This window comes from Chiloscyllium plagiosum, unplaced genomic scaffold (assembly GCF_037043375.1).
Source record: "Chiloscyllium plagiosum isolate Xiang-an unplaced genomic scaffold, Cpla_swu_hap1 HiC_scaffold_26, whole genome shotgun sequence".
Classification (NCBI taxonomy): domain Eukaryota; kingdom Metazoa; phylum Chordata; class Chondrichthyes; order Orectolobiformes; family Hemiscylliidae; genus Chiloscyllium; species Chiloscyllium plagiosum.
In genome coordinates this window covers 35,526,397-35,553,328 of record NW_028270164.1, presented here as the reverse complement: position 1 = coordinate 35,553,328, position 26,932 = coordinate 35,526,397, and the positions used below count along the sequence as shown (strand labels likewise).

Below are 26,932 nucleotides of genomic sequence, written 5' to 3'. Positions count from 1 at the left end.
GTCCATTGTTCACTGAAGGTGTCAGTGCAGGTCAGTAGAGTGGTTAAGAAAGCATATGGCATGCTTTCCTTCATTGGACATGGTATTGAGTACAAGAGTTGACAGGTCATGTTACAGTTGTATAAGACTTTGATTTAGCCACATTTGGAATACTGCATACAGTTCTGATCACCACATTACCAAAAGGATGTGGATGCTTTGGAGAGGGTGCAGAGGATGCTGCCTGCTATGGAGGGTGCTAGATATGAGGAGAGATTGAGTAGATTAGGATTATTTTCATTGGAAAGAAGGAGGTTGAGGTGGGACCTGAGTGAGGCCTGCAAAATCATGAGAGGTGTAAACAACGTGAACAGCAAGAAACATTTTCCCAGAGTTGAGGATCAATTACTAGGGGTCACGAGTTCAAAGTGAGAGGGGAAAACTTTAGGACAGATATACGTGGGAAGTTCTTCATGCAGAGAGTGGCGGGTGCTTGGAATGCATTGTCAGTGGAGGTGATAGGGGTGGGAACATCATTTAAAATGTACCTAGACAGATAGATGAATGGACAGGGAGCAAAGGGATACAGATCCTTGGAAAATAGGCAGCAGATTTAGACAGAGGATATGGATCAACACAGGCTTGAAGGGCTGAAGGGCCTGTTCCTGTGCTGTAAGTTTCATTGCTCTTTGTTCAAGATCCATTTGTTAAAGAAGTAGTACCCACAGAAACTTAGATTTATAGTTGACTCTTTGGTCACAGTTTAAAGTTGATCTGCAACAATAACTGTGAAAATCAAACACTTTCCTTAACAAGTTTTGAGAAGATTTGTAGCTCAGATTGAGGTTTTGGATGTAGGTTTGCTCACTGACCTGGAAGGTTCATTTCCAGATGTTTCGTTACCCTACTAGGTAACATCTTCAGTGGGTATCAGGCAAAGCAATGCTGAAACTTCCTGCTTTCTATTTATATGTTTGGGTTTCTTTGGGTTGGTGATGTCATTTCCTGTGGTGATGTTATTTCTTGTGGTGAAGATTGACTGGGACAACACATCCATCCTAGGACAAGCCAAACAAAGACACGCACGAGAATTCCTAGAAGCATGGCATTCCAACTGGAACTCTATCAACAAACACATCGAGTTAGACCGCATCTACCATCCCCTGAGAAAAGGAACCGGAAGTGACTTCACCACAGGAAATAACATCACCACAGGAAATGACATCACCAACCCAAAGATATAAATAGAAAGCAGGAATTTTCAGCATTGCTTCACCTGAGGCCCACTGAAGATGTTACCTAGTAGGAACGTCTGGAAATGAACCTTCCAGCTCAGCAAGCAAACCTACATCCAAAACTTCACTTAACTTTTATCCATAAGTGCCACTGGTGATGTAATAACATTAATCCAACCTGCTGTCCACATCTGTAGGATGCAAGTTACCAATTCCTAATTGCTTATGCACACAATTTCAGCATCTACCTCATGTATTTAGAAGGGACTATGGAGATAAATAGAGTGGAAGGTTCTTATTCTTTGAAACCTATTAATTATACCCATGTAACCATTCTTACTGCCTCACATAATGTTACCATGTATTCAGAGATACATGAACACAGTAATGTTGCACTTTGTGAATGTAGAACTGTCCTGTAGCCATCAATACTATGTCATGCAATTAAATCACCAAAGTTTTAATAGGAAACCTTCAACCAAGTTGGAAATACTGTCCTCAGTAAAAGTTAGAAATTCATGCAGTGATCATTTTTTTCTATACTCAGTCATGAGATGAGAGGCTGGTACAATTTCAACATTTAAAAGGCATTTGGATGGGTATATGAATAGGAAGGGTTTGGAGGGATATGGGCCAGATGCTGGCAGGTGGGACTAGATTGGGTTGGGATATCTGGTCGGCATGGACGGGTTGGACCAAAGGGTCAGTTTCTGTGCTGTACATCTCTATGACTATATGAGGGTATCACTGTCTCGGCAGCATTTATCCCCCATTCTGAATTGCCTAGAGGGCAGTTAAGAGTCAAGTACATTGGATTGAGTCTGGAGTCACATGCAGTCAGACCTGTTATAGGTGGCAGTTGCCTTCCCTAAAAGACATTAGTGAACCAGATGGGTTTTTCCAACAAATAGCAATGGAGTCATGGTCATTGTTAGAGTCTTAATTCCAGATAATTCAAATTCCACCATCTACTGTGGTGGGACATGAACCCACGTCCTCAGAAAATTATCTGGGTTTCTGAGTTAACAGTCCAGCAATTGGCTATTGCCTCCCCAACCATACCAAGATTATTTAAACAAAAAGATTTTTGATTAAAAAAATCTTATGAGTTCTTACAAACCATGTGTGTAAAGGAGAGTGAATGTTGATTCCTGAGAGGCAGAGACAAGAGTATTGAAATGGCAAAAACTTTGAATAAATATCTTGAGTCTAGCTTCACAGTTCAAGACATTACTTACAAAACAGAGGCAAAAAGCAACCAATGGAACAATATGGGCTGAGGGGTTTAAAATAATAAATATCATCAGAGAGAAAGTATTACGGGACTTAAATATCTAAAACCCAATGAATTCCGAGAAGTAGATGGCTGATGTCCTAAGGTTATAAAAAAGTATCTGCAAAGATAGCAGAAGCAGTGATTATGATTTTTCAAAATTCCCTAGATTCTAGAACATTTACAGTGGATTCAGAATGAGCAAGTATAATTGTGCTGTTCAAAAAAGGAAGGGAGAGAGAGAAAATAAAGAACCTCAGGCCAATTAATCTCCAAGTGGTCATTAGCAAAATGTTGGAATATTCTTGTTAAGCATGTCTTACAAAAATTATAGCCTGACCAGAGTCATCATTCCTTTATGAAAGGGGAATTGCATTTGACAAATGGATTTGAATTTTTTTTGAGGATATAATTAATAGGGTAGATAAAGAGAATGCAATATTTATGGATTTCCAAAAGCTATTTGATAAGGTGTCAGACGTAAGGTAAGTGTGCTTGATAAAGGACTCATGGTGCTGTGAGTAATATATTCACATTGATGGAAGATTGGTTAATGGACAAAGAAGCCGAGGATAGGGATAAACAGAGTATTTTCAAGATATCAGGCAATAAATCATGGAGTGCCACAACGATCAATGTTGAGGCCTCAGCTACTTTTTTCCTATAGTAGTGACTTAAATGGAGAAAGCGAGAGTAATAGATTCTAATTTGTGGGGACAATACAAATCTAAGTTGCAATGAAAGCTGTGAAGAGAACTTAAGTTACAGACAGGTTGTGTGAAAGGACAACAATTTGCTCAAAAGTGTAAATGTTGGAAATTGTAAGGTTGTTTGCTTTGGCAGTTATAATAGATGAGCAGAAGTTTTATTTAAAGCATGAAACATTTACATATTGATGTTTGTGAATAAACTGATACAAGGAACATAGAAAGTTAGCACAAAGGCATAGCAAATAATTAAGGAGGAAAGTTCCATGTTATTCTTTACTGCACAGGGATTGGAGAAATAATGAAATCTTGCTACAATTTGTCCAGAACCTTTCCCTTGATGTGCTGTCTGCAGTTTTGTTCTCCATATCTGAATAAGGATACATTTGCTTTTAAGGGAGTACAGCAAATGTTCACTAGATACATTCTTGTAAGCTCCAGGGAGTAAGATTATTCAATTAAAATGTACAAGGTTTGGCAGAGTAAGGTGAAAGGTTGTTTCTTCTAAATGGGATCTAGGACTGTCTCAGGAAAAGGCATTTATCATTTAAATGTGAGATGAGCAGAAATTTCCTCACTCAGAATACATTGTGAATTTTGACATTCTCTACCCTGAAGAGTTGTGAATTCTCCATCACTGAGTGTTATCAAGTTTGAGGCAAACAGATTTTTGGTCTCTTTTTGACTCAAGGGAGATAGGGGTAGAGAGGAGAAAGTGGAATTCAGGAAGCAGATCAGCCTCAGTATTGAATGGGCTTAAGAGATCATATGCTCCTGCTCATATTTATTTTATTTATTAACAGTGAACAAAAATGAAAGTTTTTGCAAATGCCCAAATTTAAATTTTGCTCACTCTATGAAATGTGTTCTGATCCCAGCTGATGTTATTGCTAGACAGGTCAGATCTGAGACTGAAATCCAACTTAAGAAATCATACTTTGTTCTGTTTTCTGGAAAAGAAATGAAGATAAAATGGAATAAACCAAACTATTTACAAATAACACAGTTTGAAAGACTTTGAAACACACAGTAAAATTTAATTCCATCTATCTCAACACCATCACCTCACAGTACTCAGATACCATTCTCCATCTCATCTATAAGTTTCACTGACCCATTTCTTTTAATTCCTTGTCTAGAGATCCTTTTAAATCAGTTGTTCAATTCAGTTTAGACTTTATTAGTTCCAAGTAAACCTTTCAATTCTAACCAAACACTTCTGGTCTGCAGTTTTCAAATAAAACCTTAACACTGAGGTAATATATTTCTTAGATGTTCTGAACTAATTCTTTACACACAAGACTGTTCTTATGTCTCAAAACAAGTCTCAATTTCCAAAACACTTTTAAATTTTAACTATTCATAGATATAAAGGATAGCCTTTAGAAATTACAGAAGTGTAACAAAGGATGCAAGTACTCTTGCAACATTACTTATGATAGCGCATCACTCATCCACTTTCCCTTGCACAGTGTTAGTGATATCTTTATGGTGAAACAATGTGCAATAAGACCATAATTGCATGTAATGTGTAGTTGTGAGGAAGTCACGTGGCACTTTGCATACAGATTTGCTGTATTATAAAAAGACAACTTGATACATTACTTATCTCCTTGAAATAATTGTGGAATAAAGTCATTCTGGCTGTAGAATGCTGATGCTATGTCTCATAGATGCACTGCAGTGCTGTTCCAGTTAGTGACACTTGATACTGAATTTATCAGGGAGTAAGTGAGGATTGCAGATGTTGGAGAGTCAGAGACGAAAAGCATGGCGCTGGAAAAGCACAGCAGGTCAGGCAACATCTGAGGAGCAGGAGAGTCAACATTTGCAGACATAAGCCCTTCATCAGGAATTCCTAATAAAGGTCTTATGCCCAAAACATTGACTCTCCTGCTCCTTGGATGCTGCCTGACATGCTGCGCTTTTCCAGTGCCATACTTTTCAACTGTTGAATCAATCAGTCAACTTTCAAGAAGGTGCAAGTGCAAATTAGATTTTCAATGAACCCATTTTGAGAATAGTCTGTCCACCTAACTGCAAATTCTTAACAAAATGTCTACATATATGAAATGGTCACGACCAAAAATAAAACTACCAATTAGTGAGATATTGACTTTTTAGAATTCTACATCATTTTTAAGGTGCATTAGGTACAGGCCTGGTCATGCATGAGATTTAGTTTGGCAATACTTGCTGAAGAATTGCTTAATTCAATCTCCTGTAATAAAATTTTGCTAAGCTGTTCATGATCAAAAGTTTTAAAGGTACAATTTACTGAGAAAATATTTTCTTTCAAAGCTGAAAGTTTTAATTGAAGAATTTCTTCAAGGTGCTGATCTGCAATAGATTTTAAAGAATCCTCAACATGATTTCACTCATGAATGGAAAACAGTGGGAATGGCAAGGCAGAGAGAAAGCATGCCGTCTGTAAACCCAAGGAAGGGTGAAATTCCATTGTGATACTATCATGCAAACATTTTAATGCCTTTGTACAAAATTCCTCTGCTATTTTCAGCACGGCTATTTAAACATTTCATGCTTGACTTAAAATATCAGCCAGAATGCATTAATAAATTGATTATATCTCATAGTGCACTTACATGCTGTAGTAGTTCAATCAATATAGTTACCATTATTAAACAGATATATTATATAATTTACAAAATATTAGTACATGTGTAGATCTCACATGGTGTTTCTCTGAGGTAGACCAGACTTGGGAGTACAGTTTTTGTCTATATCTACCGCAGTCTTGTAGTTCAGGCGTCATATAACAATTTACCAAGACTATACACTGGGTGATTAATTCAAAGCAAAAATATTGCAAGACTATCTGATACTGAAAGATCAAGAGGCATTGCAGATATAATGATAGCAATGCTATTCACCTAACAATGTACAAAATCTGTTTAAGAAGCAAATTGCATTTGTTATTTTCTGAAACCTCAAGTTCTCAGTTTATAACATATAAGATTGTTTTCCCTCTACATTTCATGGCACGACTTGTTTAAGATGAAAGCACTTTATTTATTTATTCCCTATGGTCTGGGTTTGGCTGATTGACGCCAGCCGCAATATCCGAGGTCGCCACGAAAGCACATCATAAACATCCTCCTTTGACTCCGGTTTAAATATCAGTCCCTCACAGCAACACAGAGAAAAAAAATCTCATCCCAAACAACATAGTTCGTTCAGAGTTTTTAATTAGTGGTCTAAACTTCTTAGAAAACTAAAACAAGACAGACACCATCACACACATCTCTCAGTTATAATTTGTACTTTTTCTGCCTGGTTTGTCTGGGTGTTGTCATTCCACAGAGGTAGGGTGAAGCTAAAATGTTTGTGCTCTAAAATTGGCCTTAACAGCATCCTTGGGTATTGAGTCACAGCCATTTGTTCATCTTGTAAGCTCAAGACAGAAATAGAGCAGATCAAAGCTATGGTGTGAGACAAAGACTCACAATAATCAGCTCATTGCACATCATGTATTTGTGCAAATTCACAAATGGATTAAGTGCCATCAATTTCAGACCTGAAAGGTGCCCAGTCTACTTTTTATTACAAGGCAAAATATCTTAAAAATCTGAGCAATAAAGGACTAATAAGAACTCAAAACACATCAGGACTAGGAAGGAAGGTGCAGTCAAGGCAATCATGATCTTATTGAATAGTGAGTAGACTCAAAGGATCAACGAGATTACTCCTGCTTTTAATTGTATGCATATAACAGAATAATCACAGCCATTTCATTCTACTATTCAGAGTCATCATTCTAATCGATCAGCAGCCTATTCTCTTGTAGTATATGTTGTTGTGATCAGTTGAAATTTAGCATTCTTGTTTGACCTGATGAGTGCAAAATGACAAACTTCAGTAACACTTCTGTCTTTTCAGCATTATTCATCTTCCTTATTGCGTCAGTCTCACTCACACACTCATGTAATTTCTCAAGGAATTAAGTCTATCCAGTCCATTGCTGCCTGGTTGTTACTGGACACTGGTCATCCTGATGAACCAATACATGTTCTGGTCCACCAGACTATGTAAGATTTGTAGTTATTTATCATTAATAACTCATTCTTTAACTCTTTTTTTATATACATCCAAAATATCAGTGAAAGAGAAAAGCACCAAACTAAAGTTTGCAAAGATATTATTTAATTCATCTGTTTAATAGTACCATTTAATAATACTATTAGTGAATGGTAACTATGAAAATAAAATGTAGAAAATCTATTCAATTTTCAAGTGCTTTCTTGTCTTCTGATACTTTGACTACTTCTTGATTCATTCACATTTAATGATCGAATATTTGTTCAGCAATTTAAGTTATTTAATTATTTAGTTAACTTTTTTTGCCATTACAGACCTACAAAATAATAGAGGCTTGACATCCCTCAAACTGTTGACATGGCATATCTCCGCTTAATGTATGATGTTTTTAAAATGGCACTTAGAAGATGATTTGGTTAAACACAACAGGAGCTAACTTTAAAGAAAGCTGCTTAAAAGAAAAAGGGTTAGTAAGCATGGTGGCATGATTTCACCTTTCCAATTGTCAATTTAATTTTGCTGCAAGCCAGAGATAATCAGTGATATCCCTGAAATAATAGTGATGTGATCAGGCAGTCTAAGTAGCTGATAACACTGAAGAAGTCTTACAGACAACAACTCAGTAATAGGCAAATTGAATATTAGGTATTCTGTTTATTTTATACATTATTTTAGGAAAAATAAAGAGCAATTGGGACATTCTGATCAATTTAAGATAGAAAAATATAGAAGCTTAAAAATCTTAACAAACTTTAAAAAACTACATATTGTTTTATAAGTATGGAATTTATATCATGGAATGGAGAAATTTCAAAGTCTACAAATATAAGGTTAGTGTTTTCAGTGACGGGCCAGCAATATTTATGATTTACTACACAATTAAAGACATAATTAAACTTATTCAATGTAGAATGACTTTTTCAAATGTTTTCTTCATGAGAGTAATAATGTAAAATGTGAATATTCACATCAATTCAGAGACTTTTATTTCATTTACATCTGTGAGCACTTCAACCACCCTTCCTATGGAGAAGAGAGGAGTTAATGCCAGGAACTGTGCATGTGTGGTTGCAAGAAGTTGCTGTCAGTTTTGCAGAGTAATGACAATGAATACTGAAATAACTGACCATTGATAGCTCTGCTAGTAAAATGTGAATGGAGACAAACAGGCATGGTAGTGGTTGGCCATTTCAGGTGCACTTAGAAAGCACACAAAATCTTACCATGGATTTTGACATTCAAACAAAGTCTAACTTCTGGAATGTTAACTTTATATTAGAAAGTTTCCACTGCTTATGAAAAGTTAAGACTATTTTACATCAGAATAGCAATATTATGCAATATAGAATGTTTTCTTTTGCTAATGATGGATTACCTGAAAGCTACAACCCTAATTGACATTAAACTTAGAGACATATATTGACAAAGAAGTCAATAAAATGGTTGTCACTGTTAAATATCCACCTTAGAGATGTTAATGATGAAGTTGCAGATACCTTTCCTGTAGTATATTATATTCCAAGTAGCTTTTATATCTTTTCAATTATGGTCTCAATTACCACCAAAAATTTAAAGCATTTGAATCCAAATGTTGCTTGGAAACCAAAGTATTGAAGTGACACAATGTAGTGCTACAGTGTGAGTGCCTAATGTTACAACCCCTACAGAGACTATAACTTTAAAAGATTTGGGAACATCCAGTGAATGGTTCAAATAATATCACTGCAAAATATTACATTTTTAAATTGTGACAAACCACTATTTTCTTTCATGAACAATTTTTACTTTAAATTACATGGAGTAACACTCCCCTTTTATATTTATCACATGTTGCATTCTCCACAGAATTACAGCCACTTTATCAAACAGGTTACTGTTATTAACAGTGTTAAATAATTTTCTATGTCCCTCTTTTGTCATGTAGTAACTTCAGTTGACTGTGTCCAAGCAGTTTCCTCAACTTTTGGTGGTTTTCTGTCACCAGCCAAAAGACTGTTTCCATATTTCTTCTTGTCTCTCTACCATGCCTAAACAAATTTCCTTGAATTCTTATCTTGTTGTTTGATACACCCCTTCAAATACAAATTATGGTATTGGCTATATTAGTTCACACACCCAAGCAGTTAATACTCATTGTTGGTCACAAAGATCATCTGTCTTTGTGGTGATATTCATTGATTTGTAGTGAAACCAGTAATATGATTACCACAATGGCTTCCTGTGTCCTGTTTCCACACAGCAACTTGAAACACATTAACCTGGCATCCAGATGAAATGCTAAGTAGCTATCTTTGTTCTCAACTACAGCATGTGGACAGCAAAGGTTCTAGAAGGTAACTCCCCACCACCAACTCAAGGACAACTAGGACTGGCAATACATCCTGGGCCAGCCAGCAACATCCATGTCCCATGAGTGAATTAAAAAATATATATTTTTTGTGGAGGTAAATAGACAGTTTACAGCAAAGCTGTTTGCAACTGCATGGCAACAACACCTTTCTGGGAATTTAGGAGATTCAGAGTCTCATTTTTATAAACCTAGATAATGCTGCATTTGTGTCCGAACATAAGTACCTTGCACTTCTTCTACATAAAGTTATATAAGCTTTGCTTTGTGCAGTAATTGTAACATGGTCAGCCATGGACATCATAGAATATGAGTTCCCTGACTGTTAATCTGATCCAATCAGAGAGCCTTGGCTGACAGATGTAAACAGGAGTGTTAGAGGTTCTGTTCACTCTGAAAGCAGGCTGTGAGGAAGCTCAAGGCCTTTCCATGTATAAATAAAGAGCGACTTGATAACAGGATATGGACCTCTGTCACATTAGTTCACTTTGGACAACCTTACTGTCAGACAGACTGTAGAATACAGCACACATCATCCAATTTAAAATGACTGACTCTATCATCATAATCTTATGAGCTTCATAATTGCATCAGCAACTGCACAAATTTGTTTCTGGATCTGAGGCCATCGAATCACTTGAGCACAGTGAACATTGGCAAATCAGAGCACAGGACAGTAAAGAAAACTGCCTAATTTTCCAATCTTCCCTGCATCCGTCAGTGTGGTACAAAGATACAATTGCTCAGTTCACATGCAAGCTCAGAGATGGTTGAGGTGGGTTTATCTTCAACTTCAGCTCCACCACATTGGATACTTAAACCTCAATTAGATGGACAATTCTTCTTAGGAGGGTTATTGAGCCCAGACACATCTGCAACAATAAGATTGAAGCTTATGTCTAAAATAAAACTTCAAAACTATCCCTGAGATAAGACAACTCAGCTTATTATTTTCAGAGGAAAAGGTAACAGATGGAGAAACATTTTTCAAAGTTTATCCTACTCTATCATAATTTTCTGATTATTTTTCTGTGAAAAATGACATTTTGAAAATGGATGAGTAAAGCTCCTGTCATTGTTCAGGCTCTAACTAATGGTAACTTCATGGATACAACACAACTTACTGTCTTCTTTAATGTCTTAAATTCTCTTTTTTAAACTTTTTTCTCTATTATATTATTGCAGAAGGACTGTTGTTCTGAACTTTTATTTCTTTATTTTTCTCATTTTCCTTTGAGAATTTGTTCTCAAGAATCGGTACCTTGTATCCACTAAGAGAGTGCCATAAGCGGTGAATTGTAAATTTATCACTGTACTCATGTGAGTACGTGACAAGAAAGCTAATTCAATTCAATTTGTCTTTGCTGTCAAAGCAATCCAATTCATGTGAAGGGAAATTAAATTTGTATTCCCAGCTGGTCAAGTTTGGACAGACAGGTTGCCTTTAAGGCAGAGTTGGTGTGCAGCAATAACAGAAATCATTTCACTTAATACCAACCATCCCAACATAGTGCAGAAAACATTCATTTCTTTTGCTGGTTTTCCTAAATCTTAAACAGAGTGGTATGCATATCATGAAACCATATTTAGAGTGATCACAACAGGTTCAGATGGGAGTTGCCATTTATTGGGAACATTGAAACTAATTGTTAATTTATTTAATAACACATAAAAACACTCAACTTAGTTTCCTTATTGTGGTCATGATCGTTGCATTATTGCAGTGAGGTTCTGCAAATATACAAATAAAACTAAAACAACTGTGGATGCTGGAAACCTGAAATAAAAAGAGAAAACGCTTGGGAAACTCATCAGGCCTGGCAACATCCGTAGAGAAAGAAAGAGTTAACATTTTGAGTCCAATGTAACTTCTTCATAAGGCTCTTCTAAAGAAAAGTCATTTCAGAATTGAAACATGAGGAGTTTCTCTTTACACAGAATCTGCCAGGCCTCCTGAGTTTCCCCAGCATTTTCAAATGTTCCTTTAAATACCTTATGTTGTGATAGCTTAGCCACATGAGAATGTGGGTACAGTATTGTTGATTGTAACTTCAACACCTTTAGCAAATGATAGCACTTTGAAAACATGCAATTAGCTATCTGCAACAGAAGGCCAGCAAACAGTATGGGTTAGATATCCTGGTATTTTATATCATACTTCTGATATTCCATCAAGACCATCCTATTATACCACGAGGAAAATAAAATGCATCACTATACTGCAGTTATACTTTAAAATGCCAGTTTAAAAGACATTTGGATAAGTACATGATCAGGAAAGGTTTGGAGAGATATGCGCCAGGAGTAAACAGTTAGGACTAGTTTGGTTTGGGATTATGTTCAGCATGGACTGGTTGGACCGAAGGGTCTGTTTCTGTGCTGTATGACTCTAGTGTATGATCTGAGAACTTTTGAAACATTACATATAATTCAACTATCTAAAAAAAAAGGCACGATTGGGTTAAAATGTGTCCAGTTTTCTGAACAAGAGATTAATTCAGAGCCACCAGTATAATTCAAGTTTTTCATTTTGTAGGCCACCTGAAGCAGATCTCTACTTAATTGGGTATTAAATATTTTGTCTCATAATGTTAAAACTACATGCAGACATTGTGTGTGTCAATAAGTACTGTCCCATTGCCATGAATTGCAATCTTCAAATCATTAATGCTTAAAAAAAATCTGCAATTTGTATTTCTGAGCAATGTTGACAAATATAGTGATTTTTGTGCCTACTTTATTAGAGTGCATGTTCTGTACACAATGTACAGTTCAAAAGTCAACCATATGAAAGTTGTATTGAAAACATATTTCAGAGCTTATGTTTGTAAGTTAATTCCAAAAACAAAGGAAATGAAATCTCCTGTGATATGGCCTGGCACCTCGGGCAGTTGAGTACTTGACTCCTTGCCCAGGATGTTGTGGGTTCAAGTCTTGATTCAGCCTGATACTTGAACCTTGTGTGCCTCCAGGGCTGATTCCGATTAGTTCTCAGCTGAACCACTTGTGGAGGTGCTTCTCAGAGGTGTAGTATTCCAATACAGGGGAAGGGGAAGTGGCACTTTCCATCTCTATTTCTCTTATTTTGCATTCCCAGAGGCAGTGACAGCAGCTGTAAAGAAACAACCATTAGTGCTCCACCCTTCTGCAAAACATGAAGTGGGGGAAGGGTATATTTGGGTTTAAGTTATGTTCAGGAGAATGAGGTCTTACTGAACACCAGAAGCATTTTTGTGAATAGGGATTGGTGTCATTTCAGACTTTTGTTGATTAAATTTCATATGTCAGGAGTGATTAATCTAGTATTATTTCCGTTAACATAGTTGGTTATTTTAAGCACTAGTTAATTATTTGTCTGCTTTTATTGATTTAAGAATGGACAAAAAAATCTGTCTTAGCCAGCAACACCCACATCCTGTGAACAAATTTTACAAATCTTTTCAATATTTGTTTAGATCTGAAAATAAAGGTTTTCCAGTACCATGGTTCACATTTCTGATTTCAGTTTTATTATAAGTCGAGAGTGGGACATCTTACACATTTATTTTCAAGTACATTAAAATCTTTTCTGTGAGCATACTTTATACATTAGCTTACAGTAGCCTCAGTGTACTGAAAGCAAGCTACTAAACAACAGTTCCTGAGATTCCTTCCAAACTTTCAGTCAACATGGTTAGCAGTGCTACCTCACTGTATCAGGCACCCAGGTTTGATTCTACCCTCAGGTGACTGTCTGTGTAGAGTTTGCACATTCTCCCTGTGTCTGCATGGGTTTCCTCTGGGTCCTCCAGTTTTCTCCCACAGTCCAAAGATGTGCAAGTTAGGTGGATTGGCTGTGCTAAACTGCCCAGGTGATGTGCAGGCGAGGAAAATGTAGGGAAATGTGTCCAGTTGGGACGCTATTCAGACGGTCTCTGGGGACTAGGGCCGAATGGCCTGCTTCCACACTGAAGGGATTCTACCAAGCTTCCCTACAACAGACCCAAGGCTCCAGGAAACACAGAAACTGACTGCCATTCTATCCAAAATGTATCAGTTTAAACATGCCTAACTCTCTCATATTGTTCCTTCAACCGTGATAAATGAACACCATTTACATGAAAAAGCGCTGGAATAACATTTCATGAGTAATTCTGCTCAGTTAACAATCTTATCTGTTTTTCTACTATTATTTGCGTGCTTCTCAACACAAAATAAAGGTTTGCTAACACTGTTTACAAAGGTGATAACAAAGAAAGGTAAGGAAAAGCTAGTAAAACTTATGAATGACAGAAAATGTTGCAAATTGTTTTGTGTACCTCAGAACAATGCTCCAGTATGACCAGTACATTCATTTCCAAGCATTTTAAGTGCTTTTTCCCTCTGAGCCCCTGAACCTACAAGCATATTAAACTTTCAGATACCATCATTACACAGGCATTACTGGACTTAAGTTTCCTTTATTGGTAGCCTGACATCAGTAGTGGAGGAAATGCTAGAATCCATTATAAAAGCAGAGCACTTGAAAAACAGTGACAGGATTGGACAGAGTTAGCATTGATGTACAAAAAAGAAATCATGCTTGACAAATCCACCCTAAGTTTTTGAGTATGCAACTGGAACATTTGATGAGGGAGAGCCAGCGAATGTGGTTTACTTGGACTTTCACAACATTTCTGATAAAGTCCCACCAAGGTTTTAACATGTAAAATTCAAGTGCATAGGATTGAAGGTAGTGTACTGACATGGTTGAAGAATTTATCGACAGACAGGAGTCAAAGAGTAAGAATAAACAGATTTTTTTGAGTGACTAGGGGTTTACCGCAGTGATTAGTGCATGAATCCCAACTATTCACAGTATATTTTAATGATCTCCTTGATGGAAATTAATGTAATATCTCCAACTTTGCAGGTGACACAAACACTGACTGGGAGGGATAGCTGAAAGAAGGAAGCAGAGATGTTTCAGTGTGACTTGGACAAGTTGAGTGAGTAGGCAAGTGCATGCCAGATGAAGTATAATATGGATAAAAGTGAGATTATCCACTTTGATAGTAAAACAGGAGGCTGATTATTATCTGAATGTTGGTAGATTGGTAAAGGGAGCGGTGCAATGAGAACAGGCTGTCCTCATATACCAGTCACTGAAGGTGCAGCAGGCAGTGAAAAAGACAAATGGCATGTTGGCGTTCATAATAAGTGGGTTTGAGTGCGGAAGCAAGGCGTCCTCCTTTAGGGCCTTGGGACAATACCTGGCATATAGTGTGTGGCTTTGGTCTTCTTATCTGAGGAAGGATGTTTGTGATGATGACTGGGGAGTCCAGAATCAGGAGTCACAGTCTAAGGATACTGGGTAAGCCATTTAGGAGATAAGGAAGAGATTCTTCATCCAGGGAGTGGTGAGCCAGTGGAGTTCTCCGCCACAGAAAGCAGTTGAAGCCAAAACATTGAATACTTTCAAGAAGGAGTTAGGTATAGTTCTTATGGTTAAAGGGATCAAAGAATATGGGGAGAAAAGGAAAACAGGGTAATGTGTGTGAATGATCAGCCATAATCATATTGGATAGCACAGATTTGAAGGGCTAAATGATCTAATTCTGCTCCTATTTTCTATGTTTCTATGATTATAGCACTCACAGAATTAATATGTGCATGAAAAATGCTTAAACATTGATTTGATGATATTTTTTAATCAGCAAATGGAAAAGATTTGAAATTGTGGTTCAGGGTAGAATCTTCTACACTTAGGTGCTGCCAGGTTGGTGGGACTATTTGAGGACTGGGAACTCGATTTACTAATTGACAGGCTTATCCAAGGCTCTTTCCCAGAGCCACAATGTGAGCCTCCAGAGTTCCTGGTTGATCGGGGACAGCAGGCAGGATAAAACAGCACAGTTACAAAGGAAAATAATGTAGCACATAGATTTTAAGGTTGCAGCGTCCACAGGGAAGGCTGTTTCCCTGGTCTCTCATTCTTGGGGAAGGTCTTACAACAGAATCTGAGGGGTTGCAGTAAAATGAATCTGCTCTGGGATGGGATGAAGAGGACAGCCCATCTAACCAGGCATGTTTGGATGGATTAGGCCAAGGAAGCGACAGCAGAAACGAGGTTCCTCCAACCTGGAGACTGTGCTCCAAAGTGACAGAACTTCAGAAGAGCAGAAGGAAGCTAGTAGCATAAGACTTTCAAATGCGTCAGACTCTGACTTGCCTGGCATTCTCCTATACACCAATCCTTAGTGCAGCACACCTTGTAGCTCCACTTTTTCCTCCTCCTGCAGGCCCCTTGTATCCCCATTTGAACAGCCAACACTTGAATCACCTTCAACTTATTGTGCTCTTGCACCTGCATTTTACAATTCCCATTCGGAAGTGTTGTTCATTGCTTTATATAAACCTAGACACCTGATTGCTTTCTCTCCTTGCAGAAAAAAGGCACACAACTTGACAAGAGACAAAAACTTGGGGAGGTGGTTGGAGAGCAACACAGGAGGGTGGGAATGGTGATAGCTCCCTTTGTTGGCAAACAACCTGCTTCACTGGGAAGAAGCTCTTGTACCAGGAGGCTGCAGGTGTCAGCAGTGATCTTCTACAACAGCTTGTACTTGCTGAGGCACTTGTGCTCAGATGTGTTGAGAAATCTATTCCTTGGCATTTATACTCAAAGGTGGAAATCTTGTTTTTTTTATTTCTAGTTGGATTTTGATCATTATCTCCAGCACCCTGCGGAGGAGAGTTTGGTTGAAGAGATGGCAGTAGCCTTGCTACTGCTGCTTTTGCCAATGATATGACTTCAGTGTTTTTCCTTCAGCAGGGATGCAAGGTGAAACTACATTGGCAGCTCCTGGTGGTAAGGGCTGACAGCAGTGAAGTCTAGCTTAAGATATAAAGATATAAATATATGAATAGGAAGGGTTTAGAGGGAAATGGACCAAGTGCTGGTAAATCGGACAAGATTAGGTTAGGATATCTGGTCGGCATGGACAAGTTGAACCAAAGGGTCTGTTTCTGTGCTGTATATCTCTATGACTCTGTGATTTTAATGATGATGGTGATGTGTTGGCTATCACCTATTAAGCAGTGACAGCAGTGTCTAAGGGAAGAAGTTCATTGAACAGCCGACTCTTTATGACTAACATTGTAGCTGGTCAACATCACTTCCCAGCTTGTTTGTTTCACTTCCAACTGTGCATTTGCCTCTTTGAGCCCAGGGAGTGACTAACAAATCGAGAAACAAGTGCCTTGACTGGGAAAGGCAGAATCCAAGGTTTAAAAAGAAACTTTTGATTGTCCTCATTGGTTAACCACCAAAACCAGGATGCTTCCCCTCTCGCCTCAGAATCCCACCCTGGTGCAATCTGGAAATGGGTGGGACGGTGTTGTGATCCCAACCCAATGTGAATTTCAGGGATGGGTTACATAACTTCCCACACACACTCACGCACAGACACAATCCACCTTCCCTTCTCTGGGAAATTTCTCCATCTGTCTCCAGAAAATGGAGTGCTGCATACATTTCATCAGTGAGTAGATGGAGTTCCTGGCACCAGTTGCAAATTTCATCTCTCAAAGATCAAATGATGTGGTGAAAATCTCATTTATGTGGTTATAATAATAACAGCAAGGGAAAACATTATAAAATATCAAATATCAGTTTGGTGCTTTTGCCAATTTGTAACATTTGAATCATAAGTTTTTTTTTTAATACTGTTTATAAAGATAGTTAACAAATCTTTAATTGAACAGGTGGAATCTTATAGTGGCAAGAAAAATATTAAAATTGAATTTTTGTAAGCTGATAAAATACTTATGATTGTTTTTTCATTCCTAGTCATATGTTTAAGGAGTGGCCTTCATTATCAGGTCCTGTTTTAAAATAAAAACAACAGCATTCTTGTCGTGTGATATCATTCTGATTACTGTGCTTTTCTTGTCAGCCACTGGAGGTGGTAGAGGTAATGGGTTGCATTTAATGCAGCTCATTGCTTTGGGAGCAATGGTTCCTGGGCTAACTTGACCACAATGTCAATCTCCCAGCAACATTAAAACATCTCCTGATATAATAGAAAGGCAAAGGTGCTGCCATGTGATTCCTAGCCTCCAGTACTGGGATGTGAGTGAGGCTCTTGAATGCACACACGCACAAAAACACTCAGACACTGTGTGTACAGTCATAGAGATGTACACCATGGAACCACACCCTTCAGGCTAATTTGTCCATGCCGACCAGATATCCTAAATTAATCTAGTCCCAAGATTTGGCCCATATCCCTCTCAACCCTTCTTATTGATATGCCCATCCAGATGCCTTTTAAATGTTGTTCATTCCTTATACATACTACCCGCTGCATTAAAAAGTTGCCTCTCAGGTCCTTTTTAAGTTTTTCCCCCTTTGCCTTAAACCTATGTCCTCTACTTTTGGACACCCTTCCCTGGGGAAATAAACCTTGGCTATTCACCCTATCCATGCTCCTCACGATTTTGTAAGCCTCAGTAAGGTCATCCCTCAGCCTCTGATGTTCCAGGATAAATAGCCCCAGCTGATTCAGCCTCTCCCAATAGCTTATCTTGTTGACACTCAATTAAATATATAACTGCACATCATAGATGGAACCGGTCCCACTCAACCCCTTTCCCTAGCTTCCAGCCCTTGCAAACATCACTCCCCTACTCATCTGTCGACTGACAAAAACAAATAAGCTTGTTGAAACCATCCGGGCCACACCTCACTTACCCACTCCAAAACAACATACTAATTCCACCTACTTGGCAGCCCAGATTTAGCAGCTTTTCAGAGCAAGATCCACCAGCACATTTCCTATGGATCAAGGAATGGGAATGTAGAGAAGACATTAAGAGGTTTCTTGTGACAAATCCATCTGTTGGGTTTGAACGCCCACAGAGAGACTGCTCCCTACTAAACAGGTTCAGGAGAAATCAGGTCTCATGCACAGCCAACCTCCACTTTTGGGGCCTCAGGACAACGCAAAGACATAGACAATGCTGCATATTATTGAGAAATGTACCCTCTGCAGGGAACTAATCACCTCAAATTCGGTAAATGAGGAGAAGATTGCTTGACTCTGGATAGTTGTACTTGCTAAATATAAATAAAATCCAAGAGTCCAACATCAGCTCACCCCAAACCCCCGACAGTGATTCTCCTCCCCAGCAACCCCCATTCCATCTCTGATCTTGGTCCTGAGCTCTGACAATTATCCTGGCCTTAAAATAGATATATTGTGACACCAGCCACTGCCTCCATTATCAGGAATACGAAGAGCTACCAGGCTTTTGCAGGGAAGCACATCCATCATTGAGACCTCATTGACTGGAAGGCCTGCCAGTGGTCACCTAAGAGCCTGAAGAGAGGTTGGTTGAACCAGATTGGTTGGATGGAAATGATGGTTGTCCAGCAGGCAAGCAAGACCTGCAAAAATCAACAATATTCCAGCCAGCATTTTCACCCATTCTTTCGTCTCTTCTTTTGTTTAGATGTTGGAGGGATTGTTTGAAGAGCAAAGCAAGTCACAGTTAAGTGGAATTGATACTAGGATGCAATACTTTAATTTCTCTTTCCAGTTGATTTTGGGATTGGAAGATATAATAGAATCATTGCAGAATTAATGATGAAATGGATTGTATATTGTGAGAGTCATGGACTTTAGCTGGATAGCAGATTGTAAACTTAGTAATTTTTATCTTCTCAGCATGCGTGATAACCTGGTGAAATGGGTCACCTATCCATTAGGTGACCCATTAGGAAGAAGGGCTTATGCCCGAAATGTCGATTCTCCTGTTCCTTGGATGCTGCCTGACCTGCTGCGCTTTTCCAGCAACACATTTTCAGCACCTATCCATTACAGTGATTTTTAAATCAACCTGTTTTGCTCCTCTGGTCCAGGTGAGTCTTGAATCTGGACCCTCTGGCCCAGAGGAAGCAGCACCTGCATTGCTCCAAATAGCACTCTATCTGCCATATAGAACCAACTTTATTCCGATTACATAGATTTCAGTCAAATAGAAAACAGGCAGGATCTCTTGTGGCTGCAGAATTGCTTCCATCAAATTACCACATAGATGGGAAGTGCAAATTAGCTTGCAAGCTGTTTATGGGGAAAGAATGATAGCCTAAGTAATGTTTTCTCATTTCAAGAAATAGTTGGCATCTTGACATCATTGTTTGATTTGTCTTGGAGGAATTATTGAGCCTGAGGTGAATTAATTGGCACAGGTGAAACAATACAATTACGAAATACACTAGCAAATGATATAATCTGTTTGAGTATTAGTTTAGTTCTTTCATGCAATCACTCTCTGAACTAAAATTGTGACGTGTCGTAAACATTCCCTACTGAAAGAAAAACATTTTATTACATTTAGAAACAGAAAAATCAAAATTATGTTAAAATTGATTTTTTTATCTGATTTTCAAGAAGTCAATGATGTAGAACTTGCTTCTTAAAAGAAGGCAAATCTCCTGAACTCCAAGTTCTGAAAAATGTGTTGCTGGAAAAGCGCAGCAAGTCAGGCAGCATCCAAAGAGCAGGGGTATGGACGTTTCGGGCATAAGCCCTTCTTCAGGAATGAGGAAGGTGTGCCAAGCAGGCTAAGATAAAAGGTAGGGAGGAGGGACTTTGGGGAGGGACGTTGGGAGTGCGATAGTTGGAAGGAGGTTAAGGTGAGGGTGATAGGCCAGAGAGGAGTGGGGGCGGAGAGGTCGGGAAGAAGATTGCAGGTCAAGGAGGCGGGGGTTGGGACTGAGATAAGGTGGGGGGAGGGGAAATGAGGAAGTTGGAGAAGTCTGCATTCATCCCTTGTGGTTGGAGGGTTCCTAGGCGGAAGATGAGGCGCTCTTCCTCCAGGCGTCGTGTTGCCATGGTCTTGCGATGGAGGAGGCCAAGGACCTGCATGTCCTTGGCGGAGTGGGAGGGGGAGTTAAAGTGTTCCGCCACGGGCGGTTGGGTTGGTTGGCGGGTGTCCCAGAGGTGTTCTCTGAAATGTTCCGCAAGTAGGCGGCCTGTCTCCCCAATGTAGAGGAGGCCACATTGTGTGGAGGTGCAGGTGAATTTGTGACGGATATGGAAGGATCTCTTGGGGCCTTGGAGGGAAGTAAGGGGGGAGGTGTGGGCGCAAGAACTGCAAGTGCCACAATTATATCAAGTACAAATGAATTTGCTGCATTTTCCACTGGATGAGTAACAAAGAAATAGACAGTTTTGACTTCGTGTGATAGTGTAAAATGGACATTTTATATCTTTCCCTTAAAGAAGTTACAATCTGGGGGTGGCATAGTGGCTCAGTGGTTAGCACAGGAACTGGGAACTGGGTTCGATTCCAGCCTTGGGTGACTGTTTGCGTGGAGTTTGCCCATTCTCCCTGTGTCTGTGTGGGTTTCCTCTGGGTGCTCCAGTTTCTTCCCATAGTCCAAAGATGTGCAGGTCAGGTGAATTGGCCATGCCAAATTGTCCATAGTGTTAGGTGCATTAGTCAGAGGGAAATGGGTCTGAGTAGGTTACTCTTCGGAGAGTCGGTGTGAGCTAGTTGGGCCAATGGCCTGTTTCCACACTGTAGGGAATCTAATCTAAAGCTAAAGCTAGGAGAAATCCAAATCATGCCATCAATTTATGATCATCTAGTTTGTACAATTGCACAAATCTTTTCATTTACCATATTGATTCACTTCAAGTTTTTTTAAAATCTGGTTTTCAGTAGATCAATTCCACTACAGCAAACTATCTGGTACAATCTAGATAAGCAGTTACTAAGATTACATTTAAATAAGTGAAATGTGGTTCAAACTGCTTTGACATTGCACAAGCTTCATACCTAGAATGTTTGAGACATTTGTATTAACAAGGCAGATTGTTCCACTATCACTTTGGCAGCACTATATTTAACTGACCCTGTTATATCTGACTGATGTGATGAGTGGAGCTAGTAGGCTATAACAGTAGATAAGTCCAAATCTTCATAAGGAAAGGTATGGATATCAACTGGTACCTGGGGAATAATTGTTCATTAAGTAATGTAAGGCTAAACAAAAATGAAGCATTACTTTAGAATGAATGTTCTTTAAAAATAAAGTTCAACACTTTAAACTATAAAGGGCTATTAATTCATTCTGACAGCCATAGGTTCCTTGAGTGCTGACTGAACCATAGACTCTGACTTTTGGCTTTTTTCTACAATAGAAATAACACCATGCAAGCCAATTAGTTCCCTGAAGACTTTCAGAATAACTTGCTTTGTAGAAAAGACTGACTTGTCTCTTGTTGCACCAGTGTTGCATCTGATATGCTAAAGGTAATTCTAAACTATTCTGCACTTTACATCTTTTGGGCACTTTTTACTGACTCCGCTTAAAAGATAAGAAGTTTTATCGGGTAAGTTCCTAATCGCATAATATGATGGAGCTCACTCAGGGTTTCTCAAATGTAAAGCTGTCTTTGCTTCCTAATGTAGGAAACAGAAAGTTGTAACAGCAGCATTGATCAGACTCAGGGGCTGCTGTCACAAAGTATTGTTTTCATTTCGTGGATGGACAGGTAATTGCCGGCACTGTGACTACACGGGCAGTGCAGACAAAAGAGAACATAAAAGCGAAATGTGAACAACGTATTTTTTTATAGATGGAGCACCAGGGGACAATTGGAGTGGCGAGGCAGACTGACTCCAGAGAGGAATCTGTGAACACGCACTGGCAGACAGCCTGCAGCCAGATGAGATCATCTATCCTCATCTTTCTGCAGTCGTTCAAAGATAGGAAGGAAATCTTGTCTCTGTTCCTCTAAGAAGTTTTTAACTGTCAAATACAGTGTAATGCTATGTCATTTGGAGACGCTTTAGGTTTGACAATACATGCATTAATATTTACATGATGTGAAATATTATAATGTTTGGGAACAGAGAGAGGAGATATAAGTTTAGATTAGACCATTAGATATAATTTAGAAAAATGTGTACTTTTCAGAAATTCATTTCACCTTTTATTGAGTTATACATTTGTATATGACACTGATCTTCTAGTACTTTACCCTTCATGGCCATTTTCACTTGGGACTCTTGGTGAAGAGGGTCAGTGTCCACAACCACACGGGCTATCCCTGCCAAATCTGATTCATGCTCTCATCAAGCATCAACATACTTAGATTATTAGCCGATCTTACCCCTACCACTGCCTTGCTGAGATAACCTTTATCACTACTAACGTTTAGTCTGTATGGCTTAGAACACAGTGACTCAACCTTTGAACCACCTTTTCCATATTTTACATTTTATATCAACAATTTTGATCCAATCTGACAGAGAACTAAAGATACCTAGCTAAAATTGTTTTCGAATTTCCTGATAATTTGATTGCAATTTATAACGAAGTAGAAGTTTGTTCACCTTCACTTTAAATTTGTTTCAATTTTGAAGTCCCTTTTGATTACTTCGAAAAGGTAGCTAATATCTGAATGGAATTAATGTTTCATTTAGCTGTGATGTTTGGACAATTAAAATAACTTTGAACCCAAAGGTTTGAGAATACATATAGGGTTTCTGAGAGGTTAATAATAAGACCACCATGAGAATAGAAGCATGTACATGAACAGTCCTTGTACTTAACTGCTGTCAGAATAAATCCTGCAAATACATTTACCATTGGATTATTATTGCAATTAACTTGACTTACAGTCAAACACAACACTGACACAGTTCCCAACATTGAGCCTTTTATTTTGATAATGCCTGCTTTCATTGCTTTTCAATTATCAATGCCAGAATCCTATAAGGTATAAACACATTGAAATGTCTTTGAGTTTATGCCAAAATTTTCAGTGTGTGCATTTACTGAACAGATAAAATATTGCAAAAGAATTGTGTAATTTATGTCACATTTAGTTTTCTTAATAGTACAGATCCAAAGTAGACAAATATCCCAGTGGTTGTGTAATCTGTCTTGATCAATTCATTTCAAATTGATTTTTATTTGTAATCCATGATTGATCAGATTATTAGACAAAATGATTCTTCCTTGTTTCCTAAAATGTCATCAATATCTTAAAATTGACCATTTTTATATCATGCAAAGAATTGATCGTGCTGTTTTTGATCATAAAATCCCTACAGTGTGGAAAAAGGCCATTTGGCCCAACAAGTCCACGTCGATCCTCCAAAGAGTAACCCACCCAGGCCTATTCCCCTACTATATTACTCAACATTTCCCCTGACTAATGCATCTAACCTACATATCCCTGAACATCACAGGCAAGTTAGCATGGTCCGTTCACCTAATCTGCACATCTTTGGACCTTAGGAGGAAACCAGAGCACCCGGAAGAAACCCACAGAGATACTGGGAGTAAGCACTAAGTCCACACAGACAGTCACCCGAGGCTGGGATTAAACCCAGGTACCTGGCACTGGGAGTCCACAGTGCTAACCACTGAGCCACCATCTACAGCTGCAGCTGGTACCTCATAAGTACTTGTTTGACATTTTTAGCTTTTTACTTAATTCTGTAATTGATAGTGAAAACCATAACAAGAAACAACATTGTTCTACCAGCTACACAAAATGACATGCGAGGCGTGGTTCAGTGACCTCATACTCGTACTCCTTGTCTGAATTCTTGGTTATACAAGTTGGGTAACTGACACAATGAGCTGAATATCCACTTTGTGTGCTATAATAATTCTGCAATTTAATTATATTTAAATCTAAATGTTGATATAAATTTCATTGTGTTCAAGTTCTCAATTTTTAATGCAGATTGCAGTAAATTTGACTTTTTTTGTTTACTAACTGATTAACCATTTTATTTTAAGTATGATGAAGTGGTAAAATGGAAGAAGCTCAAAGTTTTAACCATATTCGAATGGTAGCAGTTCCACCTCTGAGTCAGAAAGCTGTGCGTTCAAATTCCATTCCAGTGACCTGGGCACACACTCAGGCTAACAGTCTAATACTGAGGTCATACTGCCTCTTGTTGGAGATGCCTCTTTTGCTGTAATGTTAAATTTGTGCCTCATTTTTCATTTCGGAACGGTACAAACGATTCACTGGAAATTCTAAAGGAGGAGCTAAGGATTCTTTGTTGTTCTGAATAACACAAATTTCTCAACAAAAATCTCAATAAAAATAGTTATTATCTCTTTGCCATTCATGCCTTGTGTAAACTGGCTATCAATTTTTTTTTTATTAGTTGTAAACTGCCTTAGAAATTCCTTAAGTTTTGAAAGGCATTCCTTAAATGTGTAAGCTTTGACAAAGGGTCAGTTAGACTCGAAACGTCAGCTCTTTTCTCTCCTTACAGATGCTGCCAGACTTGCTGAGATTTTCCAGCATTTTCTCTTTTGGTTTCAGATTCCAGCATCCACAGTAATTTGCTTTTATTCCTTAAATATGACTTATTTCTGTATTGTTTGGACTACAATATCCCTTTATCGATGCAATTCAGTGTGACAAAGTAAACAATCTAACAACATGTTGATTACAGCAAAAAGGCGGCACGGTGGCACAGTGGCACAGTGGTTAGCACTGCTGCCTCACAGCGCCAGAGACCCGGGTTCAATTCCTGCCTCAGGTGACTGACTGTGTGGAGTTTGCACGTTGTCCCCGTGTCTGTGTGGGTTTCCTCCGGGTGCTCCGGTTTCCTCCCACAGTCCAAAAATGTGCAGGCCAGGTGAATTGGCCATGCTAAATTGCCTGTAGTGTTAGGTAAGGGGTAAATGTAGGGGTATGGGTGGGTTGCGCTTCGGCGGATCGGTGTGGACTTGTTGGGCCGAAGGGCCTGTTTCCACACTGTAATCTAATCTAATACTGCTACGAGTCTTGCAAATATATTAATTAGCAATACTACTCTTTTTAAAATTCAGTTAAATGTAAGACTTAATTTGTGGTTATTGATATTCTGAAATTTGGATAAATATACATGTGACTCACATATAAACTTCAGTGATAACTTTCCCATTTATGTCTACTGCATTACCAGGTTCATGCACACATTGTAGCAACCACTATGTAACAGCTCCTGAAGAATTATTGATGCATTTTTTTAGAATTCAATAACACTTTTACAAAAGTTAAACAGATACTGAAAATCAGAAATTAAAATAGAAAGTGTTGAAAATACTGGTGGGTCAGTCAGCAGCTGTTGAGTGTGAATCAGAGCTGACCTGAAGTGTTAATTCTCTTTGTTTCTCCTCAGATGCTGTTGAAATGCTGGGTATTAACAGTATCTTTTGACAATACTTATCTATGTTTCTATAATTATCTATTGTGATATTAATCACAAATTTTATTTCTCCCTGAAATACAGTTTTATTTCTCTGTAAACTTCAACTATGCAGCAAACAATTATCAGTTGGAACTTCTGATCTATATTATAAGCTGGTGCTTTTTGAGCATTTTGTCTTTATTGTTTGTTGAAAACTGTACATTTATCTACTTATCCACATTTCAAAAGCTTTCTGAGTACAGCCAATTTCCTTTTTACATGTATACATGTAAAAGGCACAATTCATTGTAAACCTCTCCATGTGTCAAGTCTCTAGTTCTTAGCCAGAGTCTTCAGATACTGAGCCTATTCTCTTGTTCTCCAGATTGAGTAACCAAATCTCTAGATATCCTGAGGTACAGCAAATAAAGAATACTGAGATGGATATAATGAATGAAAGAAAGAAGAGACAGTATAATGAAAGAAGAAACCAGGGAAACAAAAAGGATGAAAGAAGAGATTAAAGATAACAAAACAGACACAAGAAGAACGAAAAAGGGAATGAAAGGGTTCATATGTGGATGAGATAGATTTTTTTTAAAGTTCCCTGTCCTCACCTGTTTACCTGACAGGAAATAACTTAGTAATATATCCTTGCTTTGCAAGCCCATCTCTTCCATAATCTGAAGAAATTCCAGAGAATTTTGTAACCTTTATAAATATTGAAACTTAGCCAATGCAAATTGTGACTGAAGAAATTTAGCTCAGTGAGTTACCTGGTTTTGCTTTAGAAAGTATTTCATTAAAATTTCTGGGACATACTTTTGTGTTTTAAAACAAATGTTATACGGTAATTTATTTATTTTTGTACTATTCACATTACCTTTCCATTTATACTTACACGGTGGCACAGTGGTTAGCACTGCTGCCTCACAGCGCCAGAGACCCAGGTTCAATTCCCACCTCAGGCGACTGACTGTGTGGAGTTTGCACATTCTCCCCGTGTCTGCGTGGGTTTCCTCCGGGTGCTCCGGTTTCCTCCCACAGTCCAAAAATGTGCAGGTTAGGTGAATTGGCCATGCTAAATTGCCCGTAGTGTTAGGTGAAGGGGTAAATGTAGGAGAATGGGTCTGGGTGGGTTATGCTTTGGCGG

The 26,932-nt window shown here is 38.4% G+C and overlaps 1 protein-coding gene across 3 annotated transcripts in view; it reads left to right on the top strand.

Annotated features, from left to right (window-relative positions):
• lgr6 (leucine-rich repeat containing G protein-coupled receptor 6) overlaps nt 1-26,932 on the top strand; it is a 257,272-nt gene that overhangs the window by 18,348 nt on the left and 211,992 nt on the right. The window lies entirely within an intron of this gene.